The 10,520-nt window shown below is 36.6% G+C and overlaps 1 long non-coding RNA gene across 1 annotated transcript; it reads left to right on the forward strand.

The window, feature by feature from the left end:
• Positions 1-1,198: 1,198 nt before the first annotated feature.
• Positions 1,199-5,467, forward strand: LOC126614204 (uncharacterized). Its single transcript, XR_007620309.1, has 10 exons — positions 1,199-1,256; positions 1,293-1,665; positions 2,512-2,654; positions 2,779-2,837; positions 3,109-3,253; positions 3,350-3,418; positions 3,891-3,986; positions 4,099-4,354; positions 4,513-4,577; positions 5,312-5,467. It is a non-coding gene; the product is annotated as an uncharacterized LOC126614204 (long non-coding RNA).
• The last annotated feature ends 5,053 nt before the right edge of the window (positions 5,468-10,520 follow it).

Below are 10,520 nucleotides of genomic sequence, written 5' to 3' on the forward strand. Positions count from 1 at the left end.
TCTGCTACCTTGTTCATGGTGGTATCGATTCATTTTGTATCCTCTTCTCCCCCGTCAACCCCTCTAAAAGCTTTCAGACCTCTGACAGAACCACAAAGATAGATTTTGTAAGAAGTTCAGCCTTGGCCGATAAGGTTCAAACTTACCCGACTATCTTTGCTCTGTCTTTGTCTTTTCTTTCTTTTAAAAGCACAATAACATGTTATATATTCCCAGTTATATACAAGTTATTTCTAGCAAAGTCATAATGAAAATGAGTCTTCAGCACTTGGATCCGATCTGAATCGCGTCAGAGTTCAAATCAGATCTAAGTCTTAAGCCCGGCGGGCATGTAATTTAAAGATCAGTTTAAAAGTCCTTGGCCTCAAGGCATAAAAAAGAACTCTATGTGGACTCAACCCATCCACGACAATCCTTGATAAGCGAGAAGTCCGAAGTTACTTGGGGCGCAAGTAATCAATCTATTTCTCCGTTTTGTTGCTATTATATCTTGATTCGTAGAAAAGGCTTAAGCATGGAGTGAATTCTGATAGAAAGCCTCAAGGCCTACACCTAAGGCCCCACGAAGGCATCTATTTAGCTTCATTTCATGTTGTGGTCTAGTTGGTCCGAGTATAAGGATTAACTCTGATGGGAAGCCTCAAGGCCTATACCTAAGGCCCTACAAAGGCACTCATTTGGGTTCGTCCTACCTCTTGGATTCAGATAATCAAAAGTATAATAGTGATAAGACTCTGGCAACCATAAAAGACCAAATATGATACATCCAAGCGCTGGTTTAGTTTGACAGGAAGCCTCAAGACCTATACCTAAGGCCTTACAAAGGCACCTGTTATATCTAACTTGGTTTCTCGGGCGTATACATATTCAATCAAAGCTTAACACCCATTCAACATCTGCCATACTGAAGATGGCAGTGGCACGCCTGAGCACGACAAAGTTAATCTTGATTATGAGCCTTAAGGCCTACATCTAAGGCCCCACGAAGGCACCCTTTCAAATTAACTCTGTCCTTCTCTTTCAGAACTGTCCGACGAGCCTTGCCCGAAGTGTGTATTGCCCGACCAAGATCTGCCCGACAAAGGCTTGCCCGAGCGAGCCCAAGAAGAAAGCAGAAGTACGACAGACCGACGCCATTCTCCCAGGGGAGCTGTGTGCTCGTCCGCCAGGAGATTCCTGCGACGAACACCTAGAGCACCGTTTCTCTCAAATTTGACTCAGGGAGAGAGAGGGAAGGGGGACAGAAGGGTTGACAGGTTGGAGGGAGGGAAGGGGGACAGAAGGGTTGACAGGTTGGAGGGAGAGGATCGTCGGGATTTAGGGGAGAGGATTTTCGGCAGGGAGGTATGGGTTTAGGGAGAGAGAGAGTAAGGGAGAAGTATGGGGTAGGCGGATTTCCAGGGATTTCTTTTCACCCCTTCACTCACCACGAACCCACCTTTCCCTTCTTTTCTTCAGTCCTCAAATCTTCTGATTTCCCTCTCACAAAATACCCACCAAGGAAACCCTACTTTTGGTTTATTTTGGGATTTTGTTTGCGCTCTCGATTTTCAGACGACGGGCCAATTGGTTGAGATTTGGATTTCTTCTCCTTTTGTCGAAACGCACAAATTTTGTTTCGGTGGGATTGGTCTCGAATAGCTGCGTGTGTCTACCCTTTCCAAGGTATGGTGTTCACCGATGGCATGTTTTAGTGTGTTTCTGTTTTTTTTTCTTTGTTTTGTATTTCTAATTTATCGTTTGCTGCTTGACAATGGTGATTGTATGTTTTAGTTTGGATGTTTTTCTGATTTTGGGTTGGTCAGTTTTTTTGGGCTGCTTGAGAAAATGTGATCCCATGTTTTGACCGAGTGAAATAATTAATAGATAAAAAGAGTGGAGAATTAGTGTCAAGAGTAGTGATGGAAAAAATGAGGAAAAAAATATAGATGTGGAAGAAAAAGGGGGGGGGGCTGGAAATCGAGCAAGGTGAAGAGAAAAAAAAATACGGGTTAAGTGAGCAGCCAAAAGAGAAAAAAAATGAGGGGAAAAGGCTTAATGTGGGGAGTGGGCAAAAGAGAAAAGCAAGGGAAGGGAGACAGAACAGGAACAAGGTGTGGTTTTGTTGTTGGTTTTATCCAAATTTTTGATTTGGCATTGGTTTGAAGCTTATGTGTTATTAGTATAGTCTAATTTAGTGTTGGTTTATCTAGGTTTGTAGCTAATTTAATGTTAATGTTGATCTAGGCGTTTTAATTTGTTGTGAACTTATATGAGTTTCGTTTTTTAATTGTTATTTTACAGTTGCTAGGGATGACTTTGGCTTTTATATTGGTTTGGGTATTTTTTTTTTCATTTGAAGATTTAGTGTCATTATACACCTTTGCACCACTGTTTGTTCTGTTTTTCTCGGTTTCTGTATATATTGGACTGTTCTTTTTAACTTAATTAAAGTTTTTGAGACTTAATTGAATGAAAGTTTAGTGTGTGTTTTGGACTAATGGTTTTGTGTTGTTATGTGGGTTTGTGAAGATGGATAGATGTGTGGCTCGGTTGCAGGAGCTGCAGTACACAGTTTCGGGCGGTACGAAGGTGATCTCAGGAGTGAGTCTCAGCCCTGGGAGTTCAAGAGGTTATCTCAGGGCTAGCCTCCGATGCAAACAAGAAACTGCAAGGTAATTGAGAATCTGATTTTAATTTGATTTGTACAAACCAGGAACAAAAAATCCCAGCTTTTGCTTGAATTTGAAGTTTTTGATTTTGATATTGGAACTGAAATGGGTCTTTTGATTTATGCAGGATTAAAGGCTCAGCCCCTAGAAAATCTCCTGTTGGCAAGTTTCCAGTAAAGGCAGGAGGTATCTCCCTCTCTCTCTCTCTCTCTCCCTAAAATCATAGACGTATGGCCAAATGTGTTTTTTGACAAGAAAGTTTATCCTTCACTTTTTTTCAAAGAACAAAATTGAGTTTAGATTCAAAATCTGAACCTTTTGTTTTTGAAAATACGACATTCTAAACAACAGAAGCTCATTACTTTTTGTTTTTTAATAAAGCCATTACCAGTTTCTGAATTGATTCTACATTTTACTCTGTTTTTATGCCTAATACCGTTTGTTTTCCATTGGGTAGCTGTATAAGTTTTCCATAAGCTTCGATCATCTCCCCAATAAACCCAGAGCCTCCTTCTCTCCCGCTAAGCAAAAGAAAATCAAGGAGGCCTGCAACTTCGTATGCAGTCCGCCACTGCAAATCAGTCTGGAAACTGGATTCAAAGGTAAAACACACCGATGTCTTTGATTTTGGTCTCTACTGCACAGTTTGACAGACAAATGATAAACCTAACACATGCATGCTTTGATTTCCTTGGTAGGTCATATTTTTCACTTTCTGGATGTGCAAAGTCTGGATAGTACACATCACCGGACCAAACCTTTATCAGGTAAGGAATTCCATCGCGTTTGTTGAAAATATTTGCTTCCTTTCCTCTCATGTATGTGTATGTATGATTGTATGTGTGTGATTTTAGATTGTAATGCATCACAAATTTGTGGCATAAAAATTGACATTTGTAGACTTACCCTTTGTTTGGTGACTGTGATAATTGAGAGAAAGGAAAATAAAATTTCGAAGATTGATGCTTTTATGTGATTTCTTGGCTCTTTTTTTTCATATGATTTTCATTGTATGTGTGCCGGTGTATGTCTCTTCTTGAAAAATACATGTTGAAAATGGGAGAATTTTGGACATGACACGTTTAGAAGTGAGGTTTTCTGAATGAAGACACTTTTATGATTTGTTTGTAATTTGTTTTGCAAATGGGTAGGAATGTCATTCTAAAAGGATATTGGCAGGAGAGGGTGGAATGTCATTCTAAAATATGTGTAATTCAATTCTCTCATTTTCTATAGCAGAATTGCGGATTTCTAAATCGAAAAGGAGAAATAAACACTATAGAAGTTTATGCAGAAGGAGCATGTAAAAGAGAAGCACAGGTAAAGGTTTATGAGGTCAGTTGGCTGTTTTCTTTTTAGTGTTTTCAATTTGTTCCTTTTAGTCTGGCTGCAATTTTTTAATCTCTGGTTATGCATCAATTTCTCTGCTTCTTTGTAAATCTTGCAGGTGAGGACAACACACTTATCAGGGCAATGTCGGGATGTTTAGGCTTGGGTGGAGACATGGACTTATGGAAGAGGTGAAGTAGCTTAGGTTTCTGTCATTAGCTTTATCTGTTCTATGCATCTCTGCAATCTTACAATGCTCCTTTATTTAATTGCAAGATGTTGGGGACCGGTTACTGGAATACAAGATTTGGAACAAAAGTGGTTGACAATGCAAGAGTCGAAAGCAAGTGTGAAATTCGCATTGAAAATGACAGGTGAGAATGCTAATCATATTCTAAAAAAATGTTGGGTTTCCTGATGAGTTCTCTAGCTGAATTCAAGAGGCTAATTTAGTGATTTGGAGTTAATTTTGTAAATTTATTGAATAAAGTTATTTGTTATTTAGCTTATCTTGCGTTTGGTTTGGTTTTAGGAGAGGGTTACGCATGATCCGTAGGTTCATTCAACCTCGCTGTTTTCGTTAGAATCACAATTAAGGTCAGTTTTTCCAACATTTTTTTTGCTTTTTGCTGCATGTTTGTGCATGTTTGGTCTCTGAGATTTTGTTTTTATTCACTGTTGATTTGTAGTTTATGTCTTCCTTTAGCTACATATTGACACATGTTTATTCTCAGCATTTTTTTGTTATGGCAAGTGGTTTGGGGAGTTCTGTATTATTATATAATCTTTGGGGCTATTTTAAGTAAAAATGAAATGTTGACATTGATATAGCATACGGCACACTTAATTCACACTCCTATATTCGGTTTTCATGTTTCCATTGCAACACTCTGCATTTCCGAGCCAATGAATTTTTTGATAAAGATGTACTTAAAGCAATTACATGCTCTATCAAGTATGTTTTATATGTGGTTGTGGTAGTTGCAAGGAAATGAAATATTTGTGCTGATAATTGGTAGTTTAAATATATAGAAATAGAGAAGAATTATAAATGGAGCACCTAGGATATTTAACATTGTTTTCTTTTCCATGTATTTTTTCTCATGTTTAATATCTGCTTTTGCTTATGCATATGATTCAAGTGCTATTTTTATTAGTGTTAATTTTGGGTTGCATATCAACAAACTAACCCAGTTAATTTTGCTTAGTGTTCATGTATAACGAGAACTCTCATTGCATCAACTTGAACAAACATTCTTCTACTTAGTTGCTTAGCTGCTGCAACCAGAACGAAACACTTTTTATGTTTTTTTGTTTAACTGCTAAAACAGGTGACTGGCCTCCAGGACATATATTTTGCCATCTTAACTTTAAAGGCAATACATATGTAAAATGCATGTTGCTTAGGGAAACAGAGCATTTTTTGCAACCACATCTTTTGTAATCAGCTCGGTTGAATGTATATAAAAGTTAAGCTACTTATCTTACCTACACCGATCACTCATCTATCCTTTTTGTTCGTTCATGATTATGTTGAATTTTTTTTCAGGTTAAATGTGTCTTATTCATGTAGTTAAGGCTGGTGCATTCAAGTCCCGTAGCAACGCGCGGGCATTTTTCTAGTGACTTCTAAGTTTGGGGTGATGCAAATGACTAAAGCTTATAGTTTTCTACTTGTTCCTTATCTCTATGTCATTTGTGATGGACCAACCTTATCAACTTTTAGGAGTAAAGACCTTCTGACAATCATCAAATATCAACGGTCAAGACTTGGTTAGTTTCTTATATGTTAGAGTCAATGTTATTAAAAGAATATGTTAGAGTTTGTTAACTTTGTTTAGCTGTGTTGTCTTCTAGTTAATCTATGTATATCTGAGTATTTAATCAGCTTTGTAACCATTATTCTCCCGTAATGTAAAAATCATCTATCTCACACGTTTTGACCAGTTGAGTTTAATATCAATAACTCGATCATCTCCCACCGAGGGACTGCTACATGGTTCAAATGAAGCATGTAATCTGAAAGAGATTGTTTAATCAGGAAACCCGAAGCCACCTATGCACGAGCGTACCGGAGCGTGCTCGTATGCAGAAGGTAAGGATTATGTATATGTAAAGTGTGATTAAGACTTAGTTGAGTTTATATTGCTTTTTATGTCTGCTACTTTCTGGGGGACTGATGATTTCATTTTTCCTCAAGTCCGGATAATAATATTTTATTTCCATAAATGGGGGTAAGGCTAGCCGACATTCACCTCTCCCAGACCCTGCGTAAAGCGGGAGCCTTGTGCACTGGGTACGACCTTTTTTATAAGATTTCTTGTGCATGTAATTCATGTTTTATAACTTCTATATGAATCTAATTGAAACATGTTGTGTTGTCACATAGGATGGCGGTAGTGTGAGTTCAAATGGACGACTCCAGAGGCGCCTTGAAGTTTCTAGGGCCCTTGGAGATTGCTAGTTCAAAAAGGCTCAATTTTCTCTTCTTTAACGCTTTCCCTCTCATTATTTGTTTCCTTTGTTTATTTGTTTCCTTTGTTTTGAATGTAACATAAAACAATTGTTTAAAAAGGTCGTACCCAGTGCACAAGGCTCCCGCTTTACGCAGGGTCTGTGAGAGGTGAATGTAACATAAAACAATTGTTTATAGCTATATATTGAAAAATATCAAATCTGCAAAACTTGTGCTATTATAAATAAATATAGCTCAAGTTATTATAAATTGGGAATTTTATTTTTAGAAAGAAAGCATGTGTAAATGGTTCATTTGTAATTACTAAATATGCTTAAGTTTATCCATCCACTTCTCTGGGGACAAAACCATATTACTTTACTATGCAAAAGATCGTTGAATTGGATGTTAATGTACTAGATGCTTTGATTGTATTATCTCTGTTTTTCCATTGAATGAACTGCTGAGTAACTTTAGCTGGATGCGTCGGGCTGTGACAACTATAAATTATCAACAACTACTAGAATGTTAAGCAAAGTAACATAGTTGTGCAATGTATTTGCTAACTATTATATAATACATAAACATGAGGACTATGTATCTATGTTATCTTGAGCGCTTACCATGTCCTAAACTATGTACCAAATATGTAAATACGCACTATATACATTGTATGTACACGACATGCATATGATATGCACACCATGTGTACTACATGCACATGATATATATACCATATATGCTCAGTTTCCTGTCAAAACATACGTTTTCAGTGATTCTGTTTTATTTTGGTTTACAATGTATAACTAACCTTTCAACTTCCATATACATGTTAGGTCTTGGATTTGTAACTTCAATTACATTCATATTTCTCGTTAGGGTGCATCTGTTCTGGGACTTGAAAAAATGATATTTTGTAACTTGATTATGTAATGTCCAATGTTGACTATTAAGTATGGTTACACTGGTAGAACGAGAACCTGCATTTAACAAGAAAACTTTGGGTGCATTTGTAGGGCAAGTATTTTTGCGAAGTGAGTGGTGGATTTGTCATTTTGTTTCTCTAGTGTATCTAACAAATTTTATTTGATTGCTGTAGGCAAACTATGATCCACAATATATGGGCAAGGCTTGTAGGTGTTGAGAGTGTTGGCAATAAATATTATGAGAAGCTTGACACTCAATATGCTTAGTGTTTTCTACGTTTCCCCCCCCTTCAAATTCAGTATAATTTCAATGACGTTCTTCTTCTTCAAATTCTATTGCAGCATTTGATGCTAAAACCAAAGAGGTACGACATAGAACACCGAGAAAATTTCACCGGGGAAGGTGATGAATTTATTTACCATTCCAAAGGGCAAGCCTCAATCCAAGGCAGAGGGGCTGGACCACGCACTAGCCTTGGGAACTAGCCAAGGAGTGAGTAGTTTCTATGACAATTGGATACATGTTTAATCTGGCCATAATTGTGGAAAGAACGAGTAACATTTGATTTTCTTAGAAAATGATCCCTTAGATGCAGTTGAACTTTGACGCAACACTTATAATGGATGAGGCAAATGTGCGAGTCATTCGAAAAATGAAAAACGCATTTTCCTTTAAAACTACTTTAGCAATGTATTTATTGATGTGAGGTATCAAATATGAGAGTTTCTAATTTGGTATTTATTTTGGTGGCACAAACGCAACTTACAAGTTCCCATAAATTGTTTAATTAATCTCAATAATCACATAGCTATTTATTATTTCGCACAAATATAACTTGTTTGCAAATTAATTCAATGACTAGTTTATTACAACAGAGTTTGCGAAAACCGTGAACGAAACTTGCATGTTGTGTTAGTGACTATCGTTGCGTGAAAAAGAGATGACAAGCAGGAAAAAGAAAATGACAAGCCATAATTGTTCTGCAGTAAATGAAGAAACATATTTCTCCAGCATTATTATTCCTACTATGTCAATATGAAAATTTGACGTAAGAGATTAAATTGGTTAAGAAGTGAAGAATTGTTGAAGTACAAAGTAAATGAGCACCTCTTTCTTGGTAAATTCATTTTAGCACAAATATTATGTCGCACCCTACTGCGTACGGTACAATACTTATGCCCCACACGCCCGAATATAACGTTAACAAGCTACAATTGCGTCAATAATAAGTTTCAAATCATTCAACAAATATTCAAGCTTTGGTTATTCAGACCAAAGAAAAAAAGGGTAAAAAAAAGAAAGAAAAAGATACGGAGAGGTGCGCAAAATGAACACACTTTTACAAAGTGTACCATGTTCATAACAACTTGAACAAAAAGGCCAATAGGAGTCAATCAACAGCCTTTAATAAGCCTATTTCAATATCGTTTTAAGAATTTTGCACAATATGGCATGGCAAAGTTTTCATCTTTCTCAACTTGGACCCGGAAACAATGAAGAAGACATGTATGACTGTTACTAGGAAGATCGTGATCATACAAGCAACGTAAGCTTCTAGAAAAATAAGCATTACACATCAATATGCAGTGTAGCTGCAATAACCAAACGGTATGCACATGTAAAGGTCAAACAAATGTAAAATTTATCTCTATTACTTACAATGTTTCACGAAGTTTTTTAAGTTGGTGTGGTAGTTGTTTTGTTACTATTGTTCATTCCTCAATCATTTAGATAATGTTTTACAACTCAAAGCAACAAAGTGAAGTCGTAACAAGGCATCAAGCAAATACATCGAAATTTTATTCTGACACATGAAATATCCCACAAATTTGTTAGCCCTAGACAAGTTCAATTCTTTGCTTAAGATAGCGAAGAATGAGGTGGGACGGAAGTTGCAATTATACAACGATTAAATACTCGGTCAGCTCTAGCTTGAATGGTAGTTCTGTTTCCGGTGTGCTCATAAGTAAAGGTGCTGTTCACGAAAACATTATGGCATGGTCTTCCCAATGCCATAAGGGCCCGGCAACTAAAGTCACCAATTTTCTACCCTTTGAAAACATAGTTGTACACGTCAAATGCATACTTTATGCTGAAATGTTTTTTGCACTCAACCACGGCCAGCGAGTCATCCAAATGCGCCAACGTTGGAAGTGCACAATTCGCCAAAAGCAAAATGACCATAATTGGAAACATGTTTAGTTCAGCCATAATGGGGGAAAGAATGACTAACTTTTGATTTTCTTAGAAAATGATCCCTTAGATGCAGTTATACTTTGACGCAAGGAGTTGTACATTTATAAGGGACAAGGCAAAGGTGCGGTCATTCGTAAAATGAAAAACGCATTTTCCTTTAAAACTACTTTAGCAACGTATTTACTGATGTGAGGTATCAAATACAAGAGTTTCTAATTTGATATATATTTTGGTACCATAAACGCAACTTACAAGTTCCCATAAATTGTTTAATTAATCTCAACAATCACATAGCTATTTATTATTTCACACAAAAATTATTTGTTTCAAATTAATACATAGACAAGTTTGTTACAATAAAGTTGCGAAAATCGTGAACTAAACTTTCATGTCGTGTTAGTGGATATCGTTGCGTGAAAATGAGATGTCAAGCAAGAAAAAGAGCGCGACTAGCCTTAATTGTTCTGCAGTAAATGGACAAACGTATTTCTCGGCATCATTATTCCTACTATATCAAAATGAAAATGTGGAGTAAGAGATTAATATGTTAAGAAGCGAAGAATTGTTGAAGTCCAATAGATTAAGTAAATGAGCAAGAAGCGAAGAATTGTTGAAGTCCAATAGATTAAGTAAATGAGCACCACTTTCTTGGTACTCATTTTAGCACAAATTAGTATTATATCGCACCCTACTGCGTATGGTACAATACTCATGCCCCACAAGCCCGAATATAATGGTAATGAGTTGCAGTTGCATCAATGATAAGTTTAAAATTATTCAACAAATGTTCTGGTTTTGGTTATTCAAACCAAAGAAAAAAAGAAGATACAGAGTTATAATAATTTTTATGACTGGAATTGTACCTCTTATATATATAAATAATTTCTTTGGAGTGGAGTTCCATAAAGCATTGTACATATTATTTTTCTTGCTTCCCTTTTTGCGGTGCAAAATGAACACAC

Source organism: Malus sylvestris, chromosome 3 (genome assembly GCF_916048215.2).
Source record: "Malus sylvestris chromosome 3, drMalSylv7.2, whole genome shotgun sequence".
NCBI lineage: Eukaryota > Viridiplantae > Streptophyta > Magnoliopsida > Rosales > Rosaceae > Malus > Malus sylvestris.